Below are 16,344 nucleotides of genomic sequence, written 5' to 3'. Positions count from 1 at the left end.
ATATAAGATCACCTTTAAGACAAGTCTCTTTGCCACTCCCTTTCTGTCTTAAAACCAGACTGAAGTCCCAAACCCCTCTCCTGTAGAAACTTTAGAATCATTTTTTAAAGTCTTTCATTCTGATTAGGGTGCAGGTTCCGTGAAGGCACGCACTGTGTCTTGTTCACCCTTGAATTCCAGCACCTAACACAGTACTTAGCACACGGTAAGCAACCAAGTATTTGAGTGAATGAATGAATGACTTAGGACTTCCATATTAGTACTCTTCCACCATGCCACTCTGCCTCCTCCAAGACTGAAGCCCACAGAAACTTCCGCCTTTGGACATTCTCTACTTCAGATCAAAGCACAGCCTTGCTGGGGTCAGGGTCAGCCTCAACATAAAACTCTCAGTCATGGTTTTAGCTCAGATGTTTCATCTCACACTCAGTGCCATTTCAGGAGGGCAGGGCTCTCCTCTTAAGCCATTCTCAGAAGATAAGGAAAGGACCCAGACCCAACAGAATTAACACGTGAAAGACAGAACATTTGAGGGCCCAGATGTCCTTCTCTTCATCCAGGCTCTCAACGTGTGAAATACCAACACCTTTTGCAGTCCCTTTCTCAAAATCACCTGGAGATGTTGGTTTAAAGAAGCCAATTCCAGGATTCCACTCCAGACTTACAGAATCAGAATCTCTGGGGGTGATCCCAGGAATTTGTTTTTAATGAGCTCTCCACCAAAAAAAAAAAAAAAAAAGCTTGTTTTTAACAAAGATTGGAGCTATTTTAACAAACATCTCTGACACTGATGCCTGCTACTCTGAAACGTCTTGACTCTCGAGTCATGGCTCAGTTTAAGATGTCCAGAGGCTGACCATTTAGGCCATGCTAGGCCCATGACATAGAAGAATTCCATGGAACTCAGTAAGACTCCATCCAACCTCACCTTTTTTTTGCTTTTTCAAATTAGAGTATAACAGTCACCACCAGTGGAGAATGGCCTGGATAGCTGCCCTGAAGCCTTCCCCAATCTTACCCATATCACAGTCTGGAGATTTCCAACCCTGCCAGAGGGAGAGGAAAACTCAAGGATTGGGGCCTGGTTTCTGTCACCTAAAAAAAAAAAAAAAAAAGTTCAAAGTGCCAGACTGAATCTGGGTGGCACAGGAATGCAGGGGCTTTTCTTTGTTTATTTTGAGAAAGAGCAGGGACACTGTGGCATCCAAATCCCAAAACCAAGATGGAATCACAAAGCCATTTCCCCGGTGTCTTGTTGCTCAAGAACCTCAGCCTCCTGTTAAGGCAGAATACTTACTAAAAGTGCCCATTGTCTGTCCAGGAGGGGCCAAGGGCCAGGTCACAACAAATCCAAAATGCTCAACAGTGGATAATGGACGCTTTCATTCTTTAAAATATGGGCACATTTAGGAAATATATAACAACCAGAATACTTCTCTCTACCATCATCAAAATGCATACACTGTTCAGGATTGTTTATATAATTTGAAGGGTACACAGACGGGTTCCCTGGAGCCCATCCATGGAACTTTGGCCATGAGGCCCAGATTAAGAATGATCATAAACATGTTGAAGAACTAAAAATCCAAAATGTCTAGAATTGTTTATCCACACCTGAGGAAATTCAAGGTGGGGGGGATGGGATGGATGAGGAAACAAGCTTGCAAATATCCTTTTTACTTATATCTTGATTGTTAATAGAAATTTGGCAGAAATATAGATATATGCAATATTTGTTTCTGGTGCTTTTATGAATCTGAAGCAATTTTGTTATTTTAGGGACATTAAAAATTCATCATACAGAATTTAATAGACTCAAAATAATCATGCTTGGTAAATTTAAAGGTATAATCTTGGAGACAATTAAATATTTACTAGTTGAATTTATTTTAAAACATTTTATATTTGTTGTAGGGTATTGAAACTGCTAGGCTTTTTTAAAATCTAGGATTAGTTTTTTGCTGTTTTATAATAAGCATCCCAAAACTGCAAATTCTTTTTTTAAATAAAAAACTATGCTCTTTTTTAAAAAAACTTTTGTCTATCTCACATTCACATGTCTAAAAGGACAGGTTCTGGACACTTGTTCTATTCCTTCATACTCTTGGGCCTGTCCTATCTCCTGTTTGTTCTGAGTCATTGGGGCAAGTAGCACCACGGGCATACAAGATGCTCCTATTCTCACAGTCCCTGATAAGCCATGTGCTGATCTCTGTACTGATTCTCAAAAGACTACAACCACCAGCAAAAGAGGCACTAGGTCTCTCTTCCTTTTCCTGTAAAAATGGTAGTGGCGCCCTGAATGTTATAATCTTACATCTGTACCATTTTCCATTGATCCTAAGACACGCCTTATTTTATGAGTCATCAAGAGCAACACTGTTGTTTAGATGACATGACACATTGCTTTAACTATAGTTCTCCACAGTCACCCAAGCCTCTGATTGCTTTGATGCTTCCTTCATCCATCCAAGATGTGCCAGCAGTTTCTGCTGTCACTCGGCTGGGCTTGTGATGGCCAATCCTTCTGTGAAACTCACTAACAGTTTCTTCTACTTGAGGGGTGGCTCTTACCCTCTTAGGCTCCAGAAAGCACTTCGGTTGTTACTTTGCAAAAATTATGTGTTTTGGTTGATGGTGAACACTTTTGTGTTCATTCCTCCAACCATTCATATCTGCTTCACTAATATCAAATTAAAGTCCTGCTGCTCTGTTTCTATGCCTTTTTGCACACAAGCTAATTTTTCATTTTAATGTCAAATCATAGAGTAATTTTTTGAGGACCTTTTAAACAACAATTAGACTCAATACCAACAGTGTCAACAATGCACCTAACTCAACTGACATGATGACAGTGTGAAATCCTATGACATTATTAACAACTGTATCTCCACAGAGCCTTACCATCAGTTGATCCCCAGAGATGGTGGGATATGGAAGATGTGCATTCTAGAATCAACTAAACAGGGCTCTCACACTGTGACCTTGTGCTCTTGTCTTACAGTTCTGGCAGACCAGTGGTTATAACTGAAATGAAGAGGAAAAGAATTCCAACTAAGAGCAGGATAATGATGAAATGAATAGTCCTTTCACTTCCTGCAATGTTCTGACTCCTTTCCATTACATGTCTTAAAGTGAGGGACTCAGAGCTATCGTTCCTACCTAGTCACTGACAGTATGTCATGTTACTTTACTATGATCTTAATGACGATATCCCACTACACCTCTTTGACTTCCCTCAATCTGTCTCTTTTTCTCCTCTAATAGCCTGGAAGGGGAAGCAAATGACCATCTCCTATTTCATCTACCTATACTAATACCACAACTTTGAGTTTATGATAAGTTTCCTTCCTCTCATTTTTATCATAATTCCCCATCACTTTATTAAGTAGTAGAGAGAAGAAGAGATTATTTGTGGATGATATAACTGGGACAAAAAGAGTTGGTAGGAAAACCAACACTAGCACTCAGCCTCCCAAACTTGTGTTTCTTGTTCTCTGATTTTAATACCCCTGTGGGAAAAGCCATTCCACAAACAGAAGAAACTGTTACTGAGATCCCCAAAAGAATCTCTCATCACAAGCTAGCCTTCTGGATGGGAAGAATGTGTTGTGGATTCCTAAAAGTTGAAGGCTGCTTATATACATTCAATTTAGTAAGTACTTGTGTGAAGATTATACACAAAGCTTGCCAGGCAGGGTAGTCAGGAATTCAGGGAGGAAAGTCATTGCCTCACCCTCCCCTGCCTCATAATCCAGAGTTGTTCTAAATTCAGGGATGGAGGAAGAGGCAGGGAGGGGGCACTTCATCTTGTGAATCAGATTACATTCACAGGCCTCAGAAAGTTATTCTATATCCCTCCCCCACAACACACACACACACACACACATACACACACATGTGCACGCATGCGTGGACAAGATACTGCAAATCATTTCTTGGGATTGATACAGTTTCTGGACATTAGAGGAGTAGCTCACATCTGCACCCCATAACATCAAGCCACAAAACTCACACAGATGAGTTTTTTCTCATAGTTAGTCCCAATAAGTACAAAGAGACCTAGCCAGTCAAATAGTTTCAGGAAGAAACAATAGTCTCCCTTGGTGTTCAGGATTTCTTGATTAACATCTGTCAAAGAAATTCCTTGATCCTCTCCCTCAGACCTGGTGTTTTGTGAGGCCTTCTTTCCTGGCAGGGTTGATGGTGAATATTCTCCACAATGCACAGCCAGCCAGAGTACCATCTGAATAATCCATGGACATCCCTGACGGGTCTGCCCACGATACCCCTTGCTCTCTGCATACCCAACCCTGTGCTCCACTTGTCTCATTACAACCCCTGGGCAAGACCCACTGGGAGCCTCAGATTGCCTTCTGAGCCCTCGGAAAGGAGTGCTCCTTTTAAAGAGGTCAGAGACCCCACTCTGCCAGAAAAAAATCTCTGGCCAGGGCTATGGCTGCAAGGAGTTTCTGGCATTTGTGAGTTGGCAAGTGGTCAGGGAGTTTCCAGTCTTTTACTACTCTCAAAAAGCAACCCGATTTTTCATTTGAAATCAGGATGTTAAAGTGTCACTGAATCGCTGGGGACTGACATCTGGGATCAGAGCCTTGTCTTGGTGGAGTCAGAGTCTCCGTATCACTTAAGGACACAGAAATCCTGGCTTCTTTCCCACATTAACTTGTGAATATGAATATGGAGCTTTTTTTTTTTTATCAGATTCCCCATATCCTCTCTTAGAAAAGGGGACAGAGTTCAAGTTCTAGAGTCACAAAGGGCCTGTTGAAACTCTGGCATTGTAGCCATTTTCTTGTGTTTGTTATTACTCTTCTCTGGATGTCAGTGTCTCAAGGCCCTGCAAGGGAAGCTCAGATGTGGCCTCATTTAAATTATTACTACTATGAATTATAATATATAGTGCTTTTTCGTTAAAAGGGCTTTCCTCTTTATTATTATTTTAACCTAATCTTCATCTGACCTCCCCAATAATTTCACAGTGTATCAGCTGGGGTCCCAGCAGGGATCAGATGGCACATTGAAAGAGTGTAATTGAAAACTGTGTAAAGAAAGGATTATTTACAGAGATGGATCAGAATCCAATCACGAAAACAAAAACTATGCCAATTATTTTTATAAAGTGAATTAAATATAAAAAAAGGATTGGAGCTCTTTATATGAAGTATCTAAAGTAGTCAAATTCGAAGAGACAGAAAGGAGAATGGTGGTCATCAGGGGCTGGGGGATGGGAAGTGGGGAGATATTTCAAGGGTAGAGAGTTTCAGTTTTGTAAGATGAAAAAGTTCGGGAGATTAGATGCACAACAATATGAAGCTACTTAACACCACTGAACTGTGCACTTTTAAGACGGTAAATTTTATGTGTTTTTCACAATAAAAAAAAAAAGAAAGGGGTTAGGGATCTGAATATGTGAAAGAAACACATAAAATAACACAGAAAAGCAACCATGAAGACCAGGCTAGCACCACTCGGGCCAGGGAACAAAGGGAAGAGCTTGGTGGTGTCATCCAGAAGCTCGGAGCAGCGCGGCAGATCTGAGCCTGAGGCCTCTGAAGAAGGGCCGCCTGTTTGTTACAGGTGCTTGACAGCAAGCACAAGGACCACCCTGAGAGTGCCAGAAAAACATGGGAGGCTGCATCCCACTGCTGCTGAGGAAAGGACGGTTGCTGGGGAGACTCTAAGAGGAATCGCGAGCAAAGGAAGGAACAGGTCCCTGCTCCTCCCTCCAGTCTTACAGGCTCCCTGCAGCACCAAAAGCGATGTCTTTTGAAACATCACAGCCCAGTACCAAAAAGCAGGGCATAAAAATGGTAGTGAGAAGCTGAGCAATATCAGCTTAGTGATGGGCAGGGTAAAGGGAATGGTAAAACATCCAGCAACAAGGAAAAGCAGGAAGTAATTATTACCACTAAGTCTAAGGGGCAAGAAGAAGGGATGATGTTACAGGAATCTTGTCAGGGCCATTAAGGGCACGGCTATGGGAGAGGGGCTGCCCAGCAGGATCTGTAGCCATCTGCCTAAACCACAGCCAAGCAAGGAGGAAAGGGACAGAGGTGGGGGAAGAAACCCCCTGACTTCTCTCTCTTCCTACCTGCTGGTCACCATAGCTTAAGAAGGAATGTTGATGGCCCTCGGTTGTACAACTGCATCTGGTGGCCTTAAAAGTATTTTATTAATCAAAATTGAACCTATTATATGCTTTTATCTGCATCTTCATCTCCCCATCTAAGGATAACAGTGACGACAAAGCTGAAATCCCTCTAAGTTATTATACTTCAATTCATTTTTTCTCAATGGTTTAGCAGTAACTTGGCATGAACAAAATTTGCTTTTATTTTAGGCATGAAAAATTGGTGATTTTAACCAAATTTACTGAAAGCCTGACATGCCACTAAAATACTTATTATGGATTTTTACAAATACCAGGAATATAGAAAGCAGATTAAATGTTTATCACCTGCTTCTCTTGCTGATTGTTGAAAAATTGCTTTGGATTCAAGTTCTCCTCTAAAATGTGAATAATCATAATATACACTGCACAGGATCATAGTAAAGATGAAATGAGAGAAAAAAAACAGGTGAAAACACTGCAGAAAACGGGGTTTTATTTTCTGTTACCTTCAGCTCTCCCTGGATCTGGGTGTTCTTTAAAGCAGGCGTCCCCAAGTCCTAGGCCATGGACAGGTACTGGTCCATGGCCTGCTGGAAACCAGGCCACACAGCAAGAAATGAGTGGCAAGCCAGCAAAACTTCATCTCTATTTACAGCTGCTCCCCATTGTTCGTATTACCACCTGAGTTCTGCCTTCTGTCAGATCAGCTGCAGCATTAGATTCTCATAGGAGCATGCACCCTATTGTCAACTGTGCATGTGAGGGATTCAGGCTGTGCACTCCTTAGAAGAATTGATTGCCTGATAACCTGAGGCAGTGATGCTAGTGCTGTGTAGTGGCAGCAAATACATATTAACATTGTCAGAGAGGTTTGACTGTACAGAGACTATCATAAATCAATTGCTTGCAGACTCATATCAAATCAGTGAGTGGCAAGTGACAAGCTGCATCTGGTGGCAGGCTTTATAGCGGCAAGTGAGTTGATGTCCTTCAATTGTACAACTGCATCTGGTGGCCTTAAAAGTATGTCTGAGATGACTTCAAATCTCCATATGTTCTGGATTAAAGTCAAGGTGGAATGTCCTGAGACTGCCATAAAAGCACTGAAAAGCCCGCTTCCATATCTGACTTTCTATCATTGTGAAGCAGGGTTTTCTGCAGTGACAGCAACCCAAATGAGATTACAAAGTAGACTGGACATAAGCAACACACTTTGGGTGTCACTATCTCCCATCACTCCCAGATGGAACCATCTAGTGGCAGCAAAACAAGCTCAGAGGTCCCAGTGATTCTATGGTGAGTTGTATAATTATTTGATCTTATATTACAGTATAATAATAACAGAAATAAAGTACACAATAAACGCACTTCAATCTTCTCAAAACTACCCCCAACCCTGGTTCACGGAAAAACTGTCTTCTATAAAACTGGTCCCTAGTACCAAAAAGGTTGGGGATCGCTGCTTTAAAGTACCACCATCACAATCACCATCGTAATCACCACTGCCATTAACACCACCACTATCACTATCACAGTCACCGTCATAATCACTGCCATCATCACCATATCACTACCATCATCATTACCTCCACCATTAGCATTATCATCATCATTATCATTATCCTCATCACTAATATTATCTTTTCTCTAGGTCCTAAATTTCTTTGCCGTTAGGGCCTTCAAAATTTTATGGAGCAAAAAACCCTCTTGGATGGAAATGAGAGATGAGATTTGGAGTCAGAAGTGCTGTGTTGGAATGCTGGGTTTGCCATTGACTAACTGTAGGATCCTTCTGAGCCTCCCAGTTTTCTCATCTGTTAAACAGAAATATGGACCTACCTCTGTTGATTATTTTCCTTTGCCTCTCCAAAGCCATTATCTGCCCTCTCTTTGCCATCCTATTTTGTATCTTGTAAGGATGACTTTTACAGACCGAATCACCTAGGCTCCCTTGTATGTGTATATGTTTGTAGGAATATTGATAGAGGGTTGGAAATATACATACCAAGCTTACGTTATCTGATTTAAGAAAGCAGTAGTGGTGGCCAGGCTCAGTGGCTCACACTGGTAATTCCAGCATTTTGGGAGGCCAAGGCAGGCAGATCACCTGACACCAGGAGTTTGAGACCAGCCTGGCCAACATGGCAAAACCCTGTCTCTACTAAAAATACAAAAAAATCAGTTGGGCATACTGGCGCGTGCTTGTAATCTCAGCTACTCAGGAGGCTGAGGCAGGAGGATCGCTTGGAGGCTGAGGCAGGAGGATCACTTGAACCTAGGGGCGGAGGCTGCAGTGAGTGGAGATCATGTCGTTGCACTCCAGCCTAGGCAACAGCATGAGACTCTGTCTCAAAAAAGAAAAAAAGAAAGAAAAAGAAAGCAGCAGTGGTGATAATAGTAGAAAGGTAAGAAAAAAGAGATGAGCAAAATGAAAAACATTTACATCTGAAAATACTATGCTGAGTAAAAGAACTGAACACGAAATCATAACTATGTCTGATATCATTTGTGTGAAATTCCAGAAAATGCAAACTAATCCATAGTGACAGAAAGCAGAACAGTGGTTGCCTGGGGCCAAAAATAAAACAAGAGATTAACTATAGCAGGGTAGGAGGAAACTTTCTCGGGTAATGAAAATATTTGGTATCTTGATTTTGGTAGTAGTTATCAGATGAATACATTTGTAAAAACTCAACCACTTGTGCAATCATTTGTACTAGTTTATTAATATTATATGTAAATTATACTCAACAAAACTCGGGCTAGGAGCAGCGGCTCACACCTGTGACCCTAGCACTTTGGGAGGCTGAAGTAAAAGGACTGCTTGAGCCCAGGAGTTCAATACCAGCCTGGGCAACACAGTGAGACCCTGTTTCTACAAAAAGTTTTAAAAATTAGTTGGGTATGGTGGCACACAAATGTAGTTCCAGCTTGCCTGTGGGGCTGGGGTGGGAGGATCGCTTGAGCCCGGGAAGTCAAGGCTGCAGTGAGCCATCATTATCATGCCCCTGCATTCCAGTCTGGGTAACAAGACCAAAAAAATTCATGGCATAATATAAATGGAAGAATATATAAAATAGAATTCTAGTAGTAATATTATTGTAAATCTGTACAACCTAAATGTGCATAGAAGGACTAGAAGATATATGGACCAATGAATACATTAGCTTGGTACACAGGTGCCTGCTATTTTGTGAGCGACAAACAAAAAAAAGAAAAGAGCTGAAGAAGGTTCCTGAAAACAGATGCTTACCCAGCAATGCCAAACTCACTGATAAGGCTGCCCTTTACAGAAATGAGGTATGCAAGTATTGAGAGCAACAAGGGGAAACAAAACTGTCTACAGGATCCTGGTGGGGGACTCATCTTACAATAAAAAGAGCTTTATGCAATGGACTCTTGGGTTATAATGAGGCTTAAAGGGAGAAATAGAGTGGTCTCAATGCCACTGTGGCTAAATAAGATTGCTAACCTTTCCAAATCTTGATTTCTTATTTTATAAATGAAAAATAACAGTAGCCTTCAAATGCCAACTTTTCAAGATCCCAACTGCTAATGAGAAATACTCCCAAAGACATGGGAAGAATCATCTATTGATTCAAACATAAAAGGTGTTTGGGTCATCAACCCTGTGCTAATGGTTCAAGAAATTTAAAACAACATAATTAGCTCCCTGAATGTCTAGAACTAAACAGAGCCCATCCTCTCTATGTCAAACCAGTGGCCCTCATCCTGGACCCAGAGGCATCTTCAAAACTTTTAAGAGTACAGATTCCTGAAAACAACCCTTGGAGTTTATGACTTAGGGCTAATGTTGAGAACCACTCTGCTAGGCACTCACCTTAGTATCTTAATGCAGTCCAAGCATTCCAACACAGTCCTCAGAGCATCTGCCATTTTCTGGCATAAAAGTTCTGTGGTATTCTTTCTGCAGTATCCCAACCCCATGGCCTGAAGATTTTAGAGAAATGCAAAGCATCTTCCATTCCCAGCTGAGACTGGACTCACCTGAAATAGGTAAAAGCGACAGAAAGACTGGATGGTATGAAACACCCTTCCATGTTTGCAGGAAAAGGGCTCAATCTGAAACACAATTTTTCATATCTTCCTTTCTACTTCCAAGCATTGGTGGTTCAGTTAACAAATGGTGCCTGAGAAGCAGTGCTGGCACCTTAATGCAATGAAAGTCCAAGGAAATAAGACGACCTCCTGACCTGCTTTTCACACCCCCACATATGCCTGCCTTGAGATCTTGGCTTCTCAAGGCCATGAAAAATCAGCTCTTCATTCACTTCTTAAAAAAAAAAAAAGTTTATTTTCTGCCTCCTGTGTACAAGCCCTGTTCTAGGCACTGGGGACACAGTAGTGACTGAAACACATAAAGTTCCTTTTATTTTTGGCTTACAGTACAGTTAAGAGAGACAAGTAAAAAACAACAAAAAGGTCGTGTCAAATTATCATGACTTCAATGCAAGAACTTAAAAATATGTTGTAAAAAAGAGTGAAGGGGCCAGGCGCAGCGACTCATGCCTGATGCCTGTAATCCCAGCACTTTGGGAGGCTGAGTCGGGTGGATCATAAGATCAGGAGTTCAAGACCAGGCTGGCCAAAATGGTGAAACCCCATCTCTACAAAAATACAAAAAAAATTAGCTGGGCATGGTGGTGGGTACCTGTAGTCCTAGCTCCTCGGGAGGCCGAGGCAGGAGAATCACTTGAATCTGGGAGGAGGAGGTTGCAGTGAGCCAAGATCATACCACTGCACTCCAGCCTGGGCAACAGAACGAGATTCCATCTCAAAAAAAAAAACGGTGAAGGGCAGAGTCACAGAATAGTCAAACACACTGCAGAAGCAGAGAGCTGAATGGTGGCTGTCAGGGCCCGGGGGGATGGGATAGGGATGCTGCTGTTCAACAGGTATAAAGTTTCAGTTATATGAGATAAGAAAGTTCTGGGGATCTGTGGTACAGTATTGTGCCCATGATAAACAATACTGTATTGTACAGTTAAAAACTTGTTAAGAGGGTAGGTTTCACATTAAATTTCTTACCACAATGAAAAAGATACTAAATAAATAAATAAGTGAAGAGCATGAAGCAGGGCATGGGAGGAGGTAGGGAGATGAGGAGTCATCAAGGGTGGGGCCTTCCTTCCTTCCTTTTACTTCTGCCTCAGAAGGTAACATCTGAGCTGAGTTCAAGGAGAAGAAAGAACCAGCATGAAGAGAGCCCACAGAAGGAGCAATGTGACAGTTGAAGCCTAATAGGAAGCAGAAGACACTCAAAAGGGCCTATGTGCAAAAGTGCAGGCAGAGCTTAATGAAACTAGCTGCCCAGGGCTACCCAAAGTGGGGGGAATCATGATCACCCCTTGCCTGCAGGGACAAAGGGAGGAGTGGTTACCACAAGATGGAGAGGACCCCTGATAGGAGCTGTGGACTTTGGTAAAGGGATACAACCATCCTCAGGTGACTAGCCAGCAAGGAAGGAGCAGGGGTGGGGGTGAGTAAATGCCCTGAATAAGTATCTCCTCTACACTCTCTCTGATCTCCTACTAGTGCTTCCCATTGGCCAATTCCAAAAGAAAGTCAGGAAGCAAGAGTGTTCATTGATGAAATTCATACCATCAGCCTACTGGCACACAGAACAAGATGAGAAAGACTGAAGATTGGGTCTAGAAGGGCAATTGGAAGGCATCAGCATAAACACCAAGTGCAAAGGCTTGAGATGGGAAATAGACCATCACTCTCCCTGACCACATCTCTGAATTTATTTCATGTGGTTACCCTGCAGGTTTGCCAAGAAGGTCCCTCAAGGAGCTTCCAGGTGACATCTTTCCAGTGCCCCAGGCTGGAAGCAAGGAAGGAACCTCTCTGCCCCATTTTTATTTAGGAATTTAACAGACTTCTCATTGTCCAGGATTGAGACCAGAAGGAAGATCAGAGTACTGAACTCACTATCTATCTCCTCTGACCCCCTTCTCTCTTCCCTCTCCAAAACTCTATTCAGGCTGGAATGCAGGCTTCATTATCATAGCCCTCAACTTCTGAACTGCAGCCTCATTACTGGTGAATAGAATAAACATTCTATTAATATATGTTACGGTAGAAATTTATAGTCTAATTTTCCAGGCCTAGTCCTTGCTACAAAAATGAAAAATAAAAACATTTATAAAATCCTTTCTATCCCTACACGGACTAGTTTTTAAGCCTACTGTCTTTACACAGAACCATATTTTTTAATGTCTTAGCTCTTCCTTTCAGTTGGCATTCATTTATCTCATCTCAGAGGCAGACATATTCAAGAAAAAGAAAAGCATATGAAATTGTTCCAAACCATGGCCATCATTACACCTGCTAAGAAGCTATCCTAATGTCCTAGGTGAGAAATAACCATAGCTTGATAACTGTTGGCAGTGGAGTAGAGAGCAGGAGATATAAGTAAAAGGAAGCAGGATGAGGAAATATTTTGGAGGTAGAACAGAATTGGCTGATGGATTAGACGATAGGGGTAAAGAAAGTTGAGGAACCAAAAAAGACTCGTAAGTCAGTAACAGACAACTGGTTGTCCATTTTTACAGAAATGGGGAATCCTGGGGAAGAAACTGGTGTGCGGTGGGAAAAGTTAGGGATTCTGTTTGACCTGTTAAATTGAAATTCCAATGAGATATCCAAGTAATATGAAATAGGCTGCTCAGATGAGAAGTAAGAGATAAGGATAAAAATTTGAGAATCAGCAGCATACAGATGGTGTGTAAAGCCCAGTGTACAGTACGAAGAAAGGCTCCATCTGTGCATGGAAGGCACCGGGGCAGAAAGCCTCCATAGGCCAGCCCATGTCAGGCCAAAAAAGAAGAAATCCCAAACCTCCCTCAAGCCAAGCTCTCAGATTCAGCATAACATTTTAGATCCAGAATCAGGCACCACAAACCTATCTTGAATTTAGCAATAACCAGAGAGGAGAAAGAAAATGTCTATGTTTAAACTAGGTCATCATTATTGTACAGGCTTTTGTTCCAAAGAAAGTTAGAAGTATTTATTTGGGACCAGTCATCATGGAGAAAACTCCCTGTGAAGCAGGAGACCAACAAGAAACAGCATTTTCTCATAGTTTGGACTATTCTATCAACAAAGGATCTTGTGATATAGCAACTTTTTAGCCCAGAAGCCACCTGGAGGGTTGGTTCTCTAACCAGTCAAATTAAACTATGGTTTATTTTCTGGCCATGTTCTCTAACATTTTTGTTGCTGGTAGGAACAGGGAGAAAAGAACTCAGGCCTCTCTACCTTTACGGGGGAAAAGGGCCAGAGCAGGGAGCTTGAGGAGGAGAGAAAGAAATACTATTCCCAAGGAAACAGCCCCACCTGCTGAAACAAATTTCCATCTGGGTTGGGAAGGTAAGCGGGTAAGATTTGAGTTTTTTCAGAAATTATTACTACTTAGCAACTATAACCTTCTTGCTCCCTCTAGAGGGCAAAGGTATGAATAACATGACTATAAAGAAAAATTATTTTAATAGAAGCTATGGCTTCATTTTGATCTGTACCTTTCTTCATCACTTTGAAATGAGTATTTACAAAGAGAGAAAAAACAAAGGCAATGAATTAAAATTCCTCTGGCACTTTCCACATACTCTGACATTTGAAGCCCAAGAATTGGGGGTGCTTTGCAAGTAAAGCCAGCTCTATGGCACTAATCAAATACTTAAGACTGGCCCTGTAAGAGGGAGAAAGGGTACAATATTGCACTGTCTTTATTAATCTATTCCTCTAAAGAGCTAATCATTTATTCTGGAAACAGGAGGATTCTGTGAGATGGTGTTCCTTCACATGCAAATTCATTCTAGAAGAATTGTGTCTGGACTTTGAGGTTTTCTGAATTGTAATGAGGACATCACCGTTGCCAGGCAACTTTGTACTCTGGATATAGGTGCACATGAAAGTTAAATTACCTTACTATTCTAATGAATCTACTCTGACAGTAGTCACGGTATAACAATTTGTCTATCTAGATCCAGTAGCCAAATGAAGGAAACAAGTCCAGGAGTCAAAGACAATAAACATTAATAAAGCCAGTTCTCATAAGACCATTCTCCAAGGTTTCAGTACAATGGTTCCAAAGTAGCACTGAGACTAATTTTAAAAAGCTTCATTTCAGCCTAATGATTTTGCAATAGAGCAGACACTAATAACATTTAGACAAAAGGAGTCATATCTCAGAGCTGTAGGTTCAATTTGGGTGACAGTGTTTTAGAAACACACAGACAGACGGTAAATTGCTTTAGCTTTCAAGATTATTGCTGCAATAATTAACTATTCTTTCAGAAGAACAAACATTTGTCGCCACAGGCAATGAACAGATAGCAAAAGACAAATCACACCATGATAAAGTAAAAATAGCAGAAAGAGAACATTACAGGTGATTCCATGCAATTTAGCATGCAACAAAAGTGGCATCTCAAGCCACTGGGGCAAAGTTGTACTTTTTAATAAATGGTGCTAGGACAACTGGGTAGCCAGTTGGAAAAAATAAATAAAATTAGATCCGCATTTCATGCCACACAAAGGAATAAACTCCAAATGTATCAGAGATCCAAGTACAAAAAAAAAAATTATACAAATACTAGAAGAAAACATGACTAAATTACTCTCTGATCTCAATGTAGAAACTAAAACTTAAAATAGAGGCAATAAAAGATAATTTGACCACACAAAAATGAAATATAACAAATGTAAAACAGCAACACCACCATCACCATAAACAAAGCCAAAAGACAACTGACAAACTGGGAGAAAATATATGCAACAGACATATCCCTAATATGTAAAGAGCTTTTGATTATCAAGGGAGAAAGGACCAAAAACCCAGTATGAACAGACAATTGAACCAAAATACATAAAGTGAAATATACCAAATGGCCCTTAAATATATGAAAAAAAATGTTAGCGTTACAAAAATGCAACCAGGCATGGTAGCTCACACCTGTAATCACAGCCCTTTGGAAGGTTAAAGGAGGAGGACTGCATGAGTCTAGGAGTTTGAGACCAGCCTGGGCAACATAACAAGACCCCATGTTTACAGAAAAGATTTAAAAAACTAGCAGAGTGTGGTGGTGCACACCTGTAGTTTGGGAGGCTGAGGTAAGGGATCACATGGGTCCAGGAGTTCAAAGGTGCAGTGAGCTATGATCATGCCACTGCACTCCAGCCTGGGGAACAGAATAAGACTCTGTCACAAAAAGAAAAAAAAAAAGAAAAATGGACATTAAAACAACACTCAGATGCCATTTCTTATTTATCAGATTGGCAAAAAATACAAAGTATGACAATACATTCTGTTGTCAAGGCTGTGAGAAAATATTCTTGTACATTGCTGGTAAGAATGAAGATTGGTATAGCCCTCCTGGAAGGAAATTTAACAACTCTTAGTAAAATTATAGATGCACTTAACTTTTGTCCTGGCAATTCTACTTCTAAGAATCTACTCTGAGGTTAAACCTCCAACAATATAAAATTAATATGCCTAAGGTTATCCACTACAGCATTGTAATTACAAAATATTGGAAGCGACCTATATGCTCAATGTTCGTACATAGAAGAGTGGTTGAATAAACTATGATGCAGCCAACACAATGGAATACTCTACAGCTATAAAGAAGAATGAAGATCTCCATGAACTTATATTGAGTGATTTCCAGGACACATTAAATTTAAAATGCAAAATGTGAAAGAGTATCTATAGTATGCAACCTTTCATGCAAAACAGAAAGGAATCTAAATATATATATATATTTTTTCAGATGTATATGCACTTGTACAAAATAATAAACCATAAATGAATGAGACTAGATAAGAGTAAGTGAGAACAGGGCAGAAAGGAATAGGAAAAAGAAACAGGGTAGCAGTGATAAAGGGGGAGTAAAACTTTTCTAAGCATACCTGCTCTTAAAATCATATAATGTTTCACATACCCCCAAAATAAATAAATGATTAAAATAAACCTGGATGTGAGGGGGACAACCAGAAATGGAATAAACAGTAACTAGTGAACTTAACTGTACTGCAAATGAATAATATGACAAATGAAGAGGGTGAGATGGAAAGCTATCCTAAGTATTCTATCTATTACTAAAAAAAAAAAGAACTATATATGTGTGTATATAGGACATAGGAGTTAACTAGAAGGAGGTCCTAACGGCTAAGGTGGAAACACTTTG

At 40.8% G+C, this 16,344-nt stretch overlaps 1 protein-coding gene across 13 annotated transcripts in view; it reads right to left on the bottom strand.

Moving 5' to 3' along the window:
• TMX1 (thioredoxin related transmembrane protein 1) overlaps positions 1-16,344 on the bottom strand; it is a 94,210-nt gene that overhangs the window by 46,818 nt on the left and 31,048 nt on the right. For 9 of the 13 annotated variants that reach the window (XR_010338584.1, XR_010338595.1, XR_010338590.1 and 6 more), the window contains exons 9-11: positions 9,972-10,138; positions 2,905-3,027; positions 1,019-1,095 (exon numbers count right to left, since the gene is read on the bottom strand). The gene's annotated coding sequence lies outside the window, so the exon portion shown is untranslated. The remainder of the gene's footprint in view (positions 1-1,018; positions 1,096-2,904; positions 3,028-9,971; positions 10,139-16,344) is intronic. The other 4 variants (XR_010338588.1, XR_010338589.1, XR_010338594.1 and 1 more) reach the window with 2 other exon arrangements.

This window comes from Aotus nancymaae, unplaced genomic scaffold (assembly GCF_030222135.1).
Source record: "Aotus nancymaae isolate 86718 unplaced genomic scaffold, 86718_ANA_hifiasm-v0.15.2.pri h1tg000062l, whole genome shotgun sequence".
Classification (NCBI taxonomy): Eukaryota; Metazoa; Chordata; class Mammalia; order Primates; family Aotidae; genus Aotus; species Aotus nancymaae.
Note: the sequence above shows the minus strand (reverse complement) of the source record. Positions and strands in the feature narration are given on the sequence as shown.